The following is a 13,711-nucleotide window of genomic DNA, read 5'->3' on the forward strand; positions in this document are numbered from 1 at the left end:
CACGAGCTGTGTTATTTCGGCATATTGCTGTACGGTTAAACATGGGAACAAGAGATTATTGGTTATAACACGACGCAGTCATATGTGCATCTGTCCGAACTCTGAACCGCAAAAATAGCCACCAATGCACTTAGCCCCACTACATTCACTATTAGTAACAAAAAAAATTAAATCTAACCCGAAAATATAACCGTAATATTTATGCGAAGTTCTCGTATGGTCATAAAAAGGAAAGAAAGATTTCTTCTTTTCGTAATTTTTACGCACAACACTTTGAAAAGTCCACATATATGACATGTTAGTTGTTGTTATAGCACTGTTCACCTTCATAAGATCATCCTGCAAGAAATATTACCTAAACTCTGTGGTAGTCATTTTGTCCACAAGTTATCTCTTACAGCTGTATACCTCAATCGTATCTCTCACTAAAGTTCTTTCACTAATTTGTTTTTCCATAAGGAATGAGTTCATATACTGAATTCCAAGCATCGTGCTTAGTTATCTGGTAAACTATCTCGTTTTATTACCGGTGGCGTACTTCTGTGCGTACACATACACTGCCTGACAACAGAAAAGCATCATGAAAATATGGTCGGATATTAACGTAACTTCTCATACATGCGTACTATTTACGTGTATGTAAATATGTAAATGAGTAGAGTGGCAAATTCCAGTAAAAAGAGAACATTAACCAGTGTGCGTTAGTGTTGTTTGTGACAAGCGTCATCGCCAGGGCTAGTGGGAAATGTACAGAGCGGTCAGAAATTGTCTGAAAGCTTGCAAGGATGTTGCAGGGGATACCGTGATAAGAAATAATTTTCTTAGAAATAATTCGATACGTGGCGCCTTTTCGGAGCTATTTAGTTAGCCAAACAGGTACTTGCGCGTGCAAACTCAAGCAGCTTGCCGTAGGCGGTGTTCACACACGTCTACTTCGTTTCGTTAACTGTTTTCAAATGACAGAGAATGAGGGAAGTAACCATGAGAGCAAATGAGAAGGTTCATAGAATGAATAAATCACCTGACAGAGGAATAGATATATAATTATCTTTAAAATACGTAAATGAATTAGCATAATGATCAAAGTGATTTCGATGAAGACTTAAAAATTAAAAAATGTCAAAATACGTAATGAGATTCGAAATAAAAAAATCCTCCACGTGAACAGTTCGCCTTTATCACTGCGCCTCCACTTCATGCAATGCTCGTATGTTTAAGGTACTACAGCACCAAGGAAATTTCTCGTGGCTTAAAAACGGGATCCCACGCCTGTGGACCTCACCTTGTTAGTCAAAGTCAGCATTGTAACAAAAACAGGGATAAATAATTATCTGTCTGACCGTTATTTGTAAGGGACATGAACAGAGTCAGATGTTGAACTATTACCGTGTAAGACACGAAGATACGACACACTCGTACGAGACAGCTTTATCAGCACCAGACAATGTCTGAAACGGGAGTCATTGTGGGTCTTCATTTGGCTGGATCGTCGAATAGTGCAATACCCTGATGTTTTTGGGAGCTGTGATATAACAGCGGCCTGATGAGAGTCTACTTAGGTACGTGATAGCAGGTGTACTCCTCCTCAAGGTTTCACTCGACCATGCCTAACTACTACAAGGATGGATCACCATATTGTGGCTCAAGCATATAAAAACTTCTTCACATCTGCCCTTACCATACGAAAACAAGTAGAAGACTTCCTGCAACATTTATGTCATTTTGCACCACTGGCCAGAGGCGTGCAGCAGCCGGACTAGGGAATTACTGTACTGTGCTAAGGCTGTCTTTGGCACCACATATAAACGGCTGCGTTTAGAATGGTGCAGTGTCCGGGAAGCATGGACTGCTGAAAAATGGCATCGAATTGTGTTTAACAGCGAATTACGTAACAGCGTTTTCCCAGATGATCAGCATTGGTGAGTACAGCGGTGACTTGGAGACTCTTCCCATTCTTACAATGTTTTGGCGAGGCACAGGAGCGACATCTCTACCGTCGCGGTGTGGGGAGCCTTCTACTATGATTTCAGGTTATGGCTGCCAGTGGCTGAGTTAACTCTCACTTCCCACCGGCACGTCAGAGACATACTGAGTTTTCAGTTTTTACCTCTGAAGTGACAAAATCGTACAGCCATTTTTCAGTGCGTCAGTATTCGCCCACTATTGACACGTGTTTCTATGGAATATCTGGACTGTCAACGTGATGTTCAGGTACTTCCGCGGTGAGCTAGATCCACAGATCTGTCCCCAGTAGAACATGTGTAGGACCAGCTCGGACGTTAACTTTGTCCATCCATGATATGAGAAACCAGCTACAACAGCAGCGGGGCAGCTTGCCTCAGCAGAAGATGCAGCCGCCTTACAACACCCTTCCCAACCGAATCAGCGCATGCATTCAGTCCAGAGGTGGTGCAGCGTCATACTGATAAGTGGCCAACACTCTCAAGTTCCTTGTAAGGATTACGCGATATTGTAAACACTGAAATAACATCACATATTTTATTAGCCCATCAAGTCGCAATTTCGTTTCTTCCTCCTCATCTCGGTGCTTCACTTCATTTACATATTACTATGGCAAACTATCTACACAGACTTAATTCTTCATCTTGCTCGTAATTAGCAATTCTGTATGCGGGATGAAATAATGCTTAAAATCACAAATGCAAGGAGACTTCCACCGATCTAATTATTTTAAACAGAGTTTCTCACATGTCATATAATCAATATGGCATTTATCTATTTTCTTGTATGTATTTTTTGATTTCAGTGTTTAGAATAAATGTTTAACACCACTCTGTCTCAAAATTTTCTCTGTTAGGACGGACTGAAAACTTTGGGGTGGAACGAAAGCAACAGCAGATTTTATACATCGAGAACAACGAATGCATTTTAGAAAAGCTAATTCCACCATTGACACAATATTTATTTTACGGCAGCAGGCAAACGCAATAAAAGCACGTAGATAACCAGAAATAAAAATTTAGGAAATGAATGCATTTTTAACACTCTGGTACGGATGATGAGCCATGAGCTTGTAATTAGAAACAAGACAGTCATACCCATAGAGCAAAAGTGACATTATGAAGTGCTATGGAGGAATATAACGAGGTATTTTTAGTATAAAGGCTTGTAAGAAAGATCTTCTGATAGACTGTGCAAAAGAAATATCACAAGAAAACGGAACTAGATGGAATATACACCTGCCAAAGTGGATTCTGAATGACGTACATAAACATTAAAATAATTGCAAGCCAAGAGATGTAAGAGACGTTGGGACACTGAGGAAAATATGGTCACCGTAACAGATGTTAAATGATCTAATAGGGAACACTTTTCTGTCAGATTATATCTAGTGTCTCACTTTATTGAGGATCTTTTCCAGATCCTGTCATCAGAAATTTGCTTCAGTTCGCTACCTTAAACCCCCTCAACGAAAATAAATAAATTATGAAATGTATTCGTAAATGGCGAATACGATTGTACACTGTCTATAAGATTTATTGGTAGCATAGGAAAATTTGTGGGTGACCGGGGCTCGAACCCGGATTTTTAAGCGAACGATCGCCTTAGCAGCTTTGGCTATCCGTGGACGATTCAGAGTCAGATCCGTACTTCCATATGTCCTATTATCTACTTCCCAGAGTGCTCGCATACAAATCGTATGTTTCTCGCACTGGGAGAGACATTGTTCTTGCTCTTAAGACTGCCTTGCTTTACCATGAAATCCAGTAGGGCTGTGTCTATATTTTACAGTGTCTGTACAGTTCGACGCAATGTTCCTTCAGACAAGCATGTATTTTCAAAGGAACAATACATCATACTATACAGACACTGCTCAAAAAAAAAAAAAATTGATGCCTACATCGTCTGTACCCAAGTTACGATATTTCAGGACCAGCCATAGTGAGTTGCAGATGACTACTAATTTTCGGTGTAATATCTCTTTATATTAGCACACGTTTCAACATCCAGCTCTTTGTGCGCTTGTAGAAAATAAGCTAAAGCTAAATCACAGTAAGACTCAGTTTTTACAGTTTCGAACACACAATTCAACAAAACCTAACGTTTTAATCTCACAGAACGGGCATATGATTAGTGAAATTGAACAGTTCAAATTTCTAGGTGTTCAGATAGATAGTAAGCTGTCGTGGAAAACCCACGTTCAAGATCTTCTTCAAAGACTTAGTACTGCCATTTTTACTATTCGAATGGTATCAGAAGTCAGTGATCTTTCGACACGAAAATTAGTATACTTTGCTTATTTTCATTCGCTTATGTCGTATGGTATTTTATTTTGGGGTTACTCTTCCCATTCTAAAAGGATACTTTTGGCTCAGAAACGGGCGGTTCGGGCAATAAGTGATGTAAGTTCACGAACCTCTTGTCGAACCCTGTTCACGAGTCTGGGTATTTTGACATTGGCCTCTCAATATATATATTCCTTACTGCCATTTCTTGTTAACAATATTAGCTTATTCCCAAGAAGAAGCAGTTTTCACTTGGTTAATACTCGGCAAAAATCAAATCTTCCTATGCAAAAAAGTGTGCAGTATACTGCTGCAGCCATTTTCAATAAGCTACCACTCGAATTCAAAAATCTTAGCAGTAATCCACGCGCTTTCAAATCGAAACTGAAGAGTTTCTTCATGGGTCGCTCCGTCTATTCTGTCGAGAAGTTCCTTGAAAAATTAAGCTGATTCTTATTGTGTTGTTGATTTCGTTTACTTAAACTTATGGACTGACTTTTTTCGGGTTCATGAACATTTATTTTTATCTGTTATTACTTTTATGTTGTAATTTCATGTACTGACACGTTCCATGACCTTGGAGATTTGCTCCTCAATTTGGTCCTACAGATCTTGATGTGTAAATAAATAAAATAAATACAGTCATACGCCAAATTCTGAAAAACAATTACGTAAATTCATATAATACGTCAGGTCTTCATTTTACATTGGATGTCAAGAAGAGTTATCGTACGATGAATGTTGCTCGAAAATGGCCATGTCAGTATAGAAGAACTATTCTAAGATGGGATGTCAAGAAGAGTTATCGTAAGATGAATTTTGCTCGAAAATAGACATGTCAGTATAGAAGAACTATTATAAGAAGAGAAACGATAAAAAATATCAAATGGATGGCTGGAAGGAAAGGGAGGGGGTGAGAGACTAGATTTTAGTTTTCCATTCGGCAGATTGCTCAACGACCTGACTTTATGTAAACAGAAGATAGGATCCACAATCCTTAGGGAAAGTTACGAACTGTTTCTTTTCTTTTTCTCTGCCATTAGAGACAATTTTAGTGTATTTTACAATGTATCGATTAAAAATCTAAGAATGTCATTTAAGGTGAAAGATGTAGGATTGTGATGAACCGGCAAATACCGGAGGTGCGCGCGAAAACTAAATTCCACACAGACTGCCGCTCCGTTGCACAAACAAGCATATCTTTAACGGACAGTCAAATGCAAACCAAACACCCGCCTCAACGGGACCCAACGGGACCGTCAGATGGTTCCATTCAAAAGCAATCGCCAAACGTGTTAAGAGTGGGTGCGGTTGTGGATCCGTCAGCAGCTGACCACGTTCTGTGCTGATTACCTTTGAGCGGAACCATTCCATGGTCCTATTGTGGTGGGTGGTCGGTTTTCATCTGACTGCCCTTCATATAATAACGGAGGAAGTTCTGATGATCAACGCACTCCTTATGTACGTCAAAGCTGCACAAAAGCTTCATAAAAAAATGGTTCAAATGGCTCTGAGCACTATGCGACTTAACTGCTGAGGTCATCAGTCGCCTAGAACCACAACGGCCGGCAAACTTTCATAAAGATTAAAACACTAAGCAAAGTTGTAATCTGATAATGAAGAAATATAAATTAGGTATCCTTCTGAATATTACTCACTATCTTTGAAATTGTGAATAAATTTGTCACATTCTCGAAAATGATATAAAAAATACGAGTAATTTACTTTCTCATAAAGAAAAAAACAATGGCGAAGTTACTGACGTTATAGATCTACTCAAACTCAAATTTTCCTGCAGCTGTTTCAACTTGAGTGAAAATATGTACCTTTATGACAGAGTGCCTATGATATATCTTTATTCATCATTCAGAAGATAAGTTTTTCTTAATATCCCTCACTAGTAGTAAAATTGATGGCTTCTGCAAATAGAGTGATGATACTATCGCGCTCAGCTGAGACAACAAGACTGATACTAATAAAATAACTAACAAAGCGCGAGCAATTTATTCAAAAAAACACTTCACTCTGTTAGTTATGCTGTTACGAAGGGAAGACGTGACGCGGTGTGAGCGGCCTCAAAGGCTGGAGTTACGTGTGGGGAGGATAAGAAGTGGGAGAGGCAAGAAGAGCCCATTATGGCACACATAGTAAGAAGATCGAAATATAACTGGCAAATTTTCTCCGGAATTCTGTTCCAAAGAGCACACGATCGACGTAAGCTGAAACCAAATGCACCATGGATTTATTGATTCTCAGACGAGTTCATAGTAATTTATTTGAAAATTATGTGGAAATTATTACAGGAGATACATACACTTGCAATAATGAACCTTATAGAAAGGAAAACCAATTTAACGACACACTTTTCAACAATAAATGAAGTAGCAAACAATAACTGCAGTTGACAGCTAGTACAACAGAGGTGCAAGCCTTAGACCCATATTTTTAACGAGAGGTATAGCAAACCTAACTAAGTTAGAATTATGCAAATGTGCCAATACAAAAGGTACATCTAGCATGAAGTAGCGTGACGTCAGCATAGGGTACCAATATCGTTTTTCTGTACATGGGCAGGGAGAGGGGAAAAAGTTATTACATTCTGATTATGACAACATCGTACAGGAGGTCAAGTAGTCAGGACTTGTAAGTGTGCATCCAGGACAGCCGTTAAATGACAGAACAGAAAATTAGGTAAAATAATGCGAATACATTTCAGTGTACGGATTAGAAAGGTTCACCTAGGGTCGGAAGTTACCAGGTTTAGGCCAGTCTAGGAGGTCTAACAAGTAATTAAGTGGGCAACGGATAAGGAGGCGGTTCGTGTTAACTGATATCGGTGGTCAGCCATGGAACGCAGAGCCAGAGGATCTGCCTCCCACGAAAGACGTCTGTTCTGCTCGAGGCCTGAATCACAAGAGAGCGGAACAACTCTGTTCTGCACAGCAGAATCCTCCAGAGTCCATACACGTGACCTGTATTCCATGCTCGGTATTGGCTAAAACTGATGGCGTGAATTCGCTAGCAGTTTCTGCAGAGAGCCAAGGCGTCTCTTGTTCTGAAAGGCAGGCAACTTGTGTCACGTAGACACAGCGGAAGTTCCTTCGAGAGAAGACTAGTAAAGATTTGACTGGGACCTTTTAAATAAACTTTTTGAAACCAATTCCCTAAAATATATCCTGACTGGCTGCCACCCTGTGCATTCCCTGTATTCCACGTAAATCTTATTCGATGACTGAAATGGTCATGAATAAAAAAACTATTAATAACTCATAAATAGTAGCAGTAATTTACTATCGACATACGCAAATGAGTTAAGCATATAAACACTATTAATTAAGCTGGCCATCTTTATTAATATCTATTTCATTAACGAATCTTTTATTGTTTCATATCAAAAGCACATGAGCGCAGCACTAAGATTATAGTTAAGAATTCATGCCCTGTTGAACGTATATTATCATATGAAACAGAAATATGGCTGCCAAGGGAAGGCAATTATTTATCAACTATTTCTATATACGCTGAGCTGACAAAAGTCATGGGACATCTCCTAATATCGCGTCGGACCACCTTCTCCCCAGCTTAGTGCAGCAACTAGACGTAGTATGGACTCAACAGGTCAGCTGCAGAAAGACTGAGCCATGCTGCCTCAATAGCCGTCCATAATTGCGTAAGTGTGGCCGGTGAATGGATCTGTGTATGAACTAACCTCTGGTTTATGTCCCATAAATTTTTGTTCGGACTGATGTCGGGCGACCTGTATTACCTGATCATTTGTTCGAATTGTCCAGACTGTTCTTCAAACAAATCGCGAACAATTTTGGGCCAATAGCACAGCGCACTGCCATCCATAAAATTGCCAGTGTTTTTTGGAAATGTCAAAAAAATCACTGGCTACAAATTGTCTCCAAATAGCAGAACATAACAATTTCCAGTCAATGATTGGTCCAGGGGGGCCAGAAGACCCATTCCATTCGATGTAAATACAGACCACACCAACTTGGAGCCACTACCATCTTGCACAGTGTCTTGTTGACAACTTGGGTCCAGGGTTTCGCGGTGTCTGCGCCACAATCGAACTCTACCACTAGCTCTTACGAACTGAAATCGGGACTCCTCTGACCAGGCCACGATTTGTAGTCGTCTAGGGTCCAACCAACACGGTCACGAGCCCAGGAGAGGCGCCAAAGATAATGACGTTTTGTTAACTACAGCCTGTTAACACCAGATTTTGCCGCACTATCCTAATCGATAAGTTCATCGTACGTCCCACGTTGATTTGTGGGGTTACTCCACGCAGTGTTGCTTGTCTGTTTTCACTCGTAGCTTTACGCAAACGCCGCTACTCTCGACCTTTAATGAATACCGTCGGCCACTGCGTTTTCCATGGTGAGAGGTAATGCCTGAATTTTGGTATTCTCGACATACTCTTCATGCTTTCGGAATATTTAACTACCTAACGATTTCCGAAATTGATGTTTCAGGTATTTATCTCGAACTACCATTCCGCATTCGAAGTCTGTTAACTCCCGTCATTCGACCATAATCACGTCGGAAACACTACACATGCATAACCGAGTACAAACGACAGCCCGGCCAATGCACTGCCCTTTTATACTTGACGTACGTCATACTACCACCACCTGAATATGTGCATATCGCAGTCCCACGACTTTTCTCACCTTGAGAGGTGACAGACTTCTCTCTCACTTTAACAACACTGGCAGTTAGATTAACATTCATATTTTATGTCATGATCTCGCTGTTCTCGGTACTACATCTACTATATGTGTTTATGACTTTTCTACATGGTGGAATTGTGAGCACAACGGCCTTGCAACTGTATGTGTAACCTGTAGAGAACTTTTACCAAAAGAGCCGTAGTGGAAGCGATGGATAACAGGGAGAGAGATGAATTTCAAGAGATAAATGCATGAGGGATTCTGGGAAACAGCACTCAGTTGAGGTTATCTGCAGAGGGTCTTCTGGCTGAAGCTCTCTCCACCTTCCGCTTAGAGTCAGAGAGAAGGTCGGCCAGTTTGCAAAATATTTTACATAGGCCAGGCGGCAGCAGTCCATCGCGTAGGCAGCCGCATGGCCGAAAGTGGTTGGAGGAACCCATTTAAGTGAGACTGTTGTAAACAGAGCTTTTGTGGAAACGGTGGGATGATCATAGAACTCTGTGCATTCTCGTATTAGAAGCTGAGATGATATCGACCAAGTGGCTGGTGTATATGTTCAGTGGAAGTAGGACTGTAACCCCCCATGACGCCAAGAAGTTGCCAGGTTCTGTTAGCTAGCGGCAGAAACATATATTTCACGACTGCTTGGGAAGCTTAACAGTCTCATTTCAGAAATTGGAAATAGTCAGCTCAGCAAGATTAGATCACTCTACAAATTAGGGACTGTGGTCCCATCTAGGTAGATATTTTTTGACAAAATATGGCCATGGTTAGTGTGAAAACGACCCCTCCCTAGTCTAAAACCTTTTTTTTCTGAGAAGAGGGATTTGGAGTAGATGATTGGCTTCTCTCAGGATATACAAAGTAGAGGCTTCCTCCTCAGTATGGGAATCCTGGTACTGTGTCTGGATTGGCTAGTAGGCCAACAGAACAGTCAAGAAGGGAGATTCAGTGAGTGGTGGAGAGTTCGATTGGTTTGTGCAATGTGGGGGCGCTTTTGTTTTTGTTAATTGGACTGCCACACTAGGCTTGGTGGAAAGTGGTTGTGATTCTTTGCTTTCTTTGTCTCCTGGTACTCACCTGATGGAGAACTTCAGGTCTTTCCCTAGTGGGTGAAACTTGTGGTCTGTATCTTGTGGTGGACTAAGAGCCAGTGGCAGTTTTCCAACTGTACTGACAGTGGAACTGTGGAGAGGAAACTTATTCGTGCTGAGTCAGTCGTCAGACGGTTGACAATTCCATAACGCACCGTCGTACCTGTGACTCAAATTGGTTTGGCCAGACCAGCGAACGGTTGCTTCTCACGATGAAATCTGCCCGGATTTTAGAGCCCACATAGGGAAGTTTCTCGCGTGTTGATAATCAGAACGCCAGGCCGCGTAGTTTTTCTGCTTTCGTAGAATCAAGGTGAAGGGCTGAAGTATGGCTGCACCAGCGTAGGGTTGTTAAATGATATTCGTAGATCACTGTTCTGAGGTGAACCATAGTTTTTGGTGTACTTGATCGTAGTTGATTCCATTTGAATAGAGTTGGTCCTCACAGTGGATTGATGTAAACAAACGTAGATTGCGTTTTAAAAGGGATTAATTCATGGGAGAATTAGTGTAGTTTCCACCATAATGTATGTTTTGCCTATGAAACACCATTCCTTAATATCTGTGTAATATTGATCAGGTGGTTCTCCAGAAATTTGTACTCACTAAAAATTTATTGAAACTTGTCATTATTTTGTAAACTTAAATACGCCATTGTTCTCATTCCTACTCTCTCTAATATTCAATACTTTTATTTTATTGCGGTGGTACATGGTTACACCAGCAATTTAAGGTTCAATATTATTAAATTACTTAGTTTGATTACTAATTTGAGTTCAGAAAGTAATTACAGGCAGACAGCAAGAAAAGTGATATGAATAAAGTGACTAATTCATGCATAAAAATTAAGGGTGTAGCACACGATTTGAAGATTATTTCCTAGGTAATATTTATCTTTATGTGAAGATTGTAGCATTTAGCTTCACTCGGACACACATTTATGCCTAAAGCAAGTAGCAGCGTGCAACTTCAGTGTAATGTTTGGGTATATACTTCTTATTAAAGGTGAATGTCATCTCCTTATTCAATTTGGCGTACTCGTAATTGTTTGACAGAACAATGCATGGAAGCATAGAATTCCACGAGTCTACATGCTCAGGGTGAGTTGCTGAGAAATGTTGGAGGAGGCAAGGGACGTGCTAGTGTGAGTAATATTCAGGACTTGAATTACTGGTGGCGAATCGTTAACGTTATTTAATACTGAAATGCGGTAGAAGAGTCCCTGGCTGTCTTTTCATAGTTTATTAGTGTTTTGACTTAAATCAGGAAGTAAACGAATCCTCCTTGATTAATACTCATTATATCATGTATTCCAAATTTTATTAATATAAAGTTGGTGCATAACTTCGTAACGGTTTTGTTTTGCATGTTGGTATTCCGGTTGGTAAGTGATTATTTATCGATTGTCACTTTTTATCTGTAGTCCACTGCTGCTATTTGAGTTTACGTACAGGCATTTTGTCATTTGGAGGTAGTGAGTGGAGCTGTGGACGCTAGAAAATGGAGTTCCGAGTGGAGAAGTCGGAGGCAGCCAGAAACATTCTTTCAATATGTGGGGATAATGCCATTGGACAGAACACGGCAAGAAAATGGTTATCTCGTTTTAAGGAGGATCGTATCGACATTAGTGACTCTCCACGTTCAGGAAGACCTTTGGCGTTTGATGAAGATCGTATAAACACATTAATCCAAAATGGTCCACGTCAATGTACTTGGGAACTGGCAGATCTGATGAACTCTGGTCATTCCATCATTGTGCGACGTTGCATGCAATGGGAAAGGTTAAAAAACCAGGTCTAGGGGAACCGAAAGCTCTAAACCAAAATCACAAAACATCCGTGGACATCCATACGTGCATCTCAGCTTGCTCGTCATCTATTGACTTCTGAACAATACCGTCCATTTCTGTGTTGTATCGTTATTGGCCAACATCACCCTTGTACATGGTCTGTCTGTTGTCTACACCTACATACATATTCCACAGGCTACCACATGGCGCTTGGCAGAGAGTACCTCGTACCATTGCTGGTCATCTCAAGGAAAAGAAACGACTGTTTCAGTCCCAACAAAGCAACAACTCGCCGTCCAAAGACCTACACACAATCACAAAATATATTGTTATGCACCTGCTGGAAAAGAATACTTCGAATTGCTTCCCCGGGGTGTAACCATCACCGCTGACATTCACTGTCAACAACTGAGACGGTTTGCAGACGCAGTCCAAGAACATGGACCAAGCAGACTGAGTGAAGTGGCGCCAACTCCACGATAACGGCCGCTGCGTGAAGTGATGCCGCTCCACGATAACGTCCGCCCATATTCTGTTAGACTGGTAAAAACCACCATACAGGAACTGGGTTGGGAGTCATTCCGCACCCAACTTATTCACCTGATCTTGTGCCCTCAGATTCTTACCTTTTCTGCTCTCTGTTGAATATCCTTCAAATAACTTCCTTTCCGGAAGAAAATACTCTCCGAACATAGCTCTACGAGTTCCCCCTTCTCAGAACCACGTGATTTCAGTAGTCGTGGAATCGGAAAGTTAACCTACGTTGGCAGATTATTACAAATCGTGAAGGAGAACGTATTGATGACTAAGGTCTCTGTTATGTGTACCTGTTGTGTTTATTAAATTTATGTACCAATTCAACAAATGGGAGAGGCGTTGGTATAGTACTAATATCGTGATCGCCATAATATAGATTTTAATTTACTATTGGTTTCTTATGGAACGTTTACTCCTGGTATACTGCTGTGGCCTGGACTAGGGCCACTGCAATCTCCTCAAAACGAGAGCGACTGTGCCTCCGTTCAGTAGCGCGGCCGGAGGCATTACAGGACCTGCTTAGCTGACCAAAGGACAATGACGGACTGTCTGACGTACCTCCGCAGTTCGTGCTTCGCCTTTGCTAATGTATTCCAGAACTGTCTGTTCATGGTTACCGCCTCTTCGAATAGGGGATGGGTTTCGCTGAGGTGGTGGCATGATACGGTGTTCTAGCTAACTGAATAAGCTCTTCAATGGCACAGCATGGGCACTGAATGTATCACATAGGAGTGCAGTGGCCAACCACCCTGGTCGCAGTGCAAAAAGCAACTGTAAGTGTCACAAGCCAGCCGCAGTTACGTTGCACGAACTGCCGGTAAGCATTTTAGTCAACTTTACAGTTGCCAGTTAGATGCTTGACGCTTTCCCACGCACCAGGCCATCGACAAGTCTGGAAACTTTACTTCAGGCCATGGGAAACTAAAAGTTCAGCAGCGGGAACTCAGGGAGACGAGATCTGGGAAGGGGGTTGGGGGCGGTTGCCGTTGGAGGCTGGTGGGAGTGGTGTTAGGGCAATACGAGTAATAAATTATGAACAAGAATCTTAGAAGTGTATGAAACATGTGATATTAATAATTAAGTCAAAGATAGTCACTGTAAGTTCCAGCAGTATTAATGATAGTGTAAGACCAGAAAGGAAGTGATTCTTCATGCACAGGATATAATAAAGATAAAAAGTTGCGATAAGTTAAAAACCACGTGGTAGAAACAGAAAATTTTAAAAAAAGAGGTGGTTGGGGAGAGGAGTGGATGGAAAATGAAATACATTAATGAGAGCACTAAAAAGTGGGGCGAAAAAATGGATGTTGCTAGGCGGATAGGCTGAGCGTGTAGTAACAGCAATTCAAGTGATAATTAAGA

Source organism: Schistocerca nitens, chromosome 3 (genome assembly GCF_023898315.1).
Source record: "Schistocerca nitens isolate TAMUIC-IGC-003100 chromosome 3, iqSchNite1.1, whole genome shotgun sequence".
Lineage (NCBI taxonomy): Eukaryota > Metazoa > Arthropoda > Insecta > Orthoptera > Acrididae > Schistocerca > Schistocerca nitens.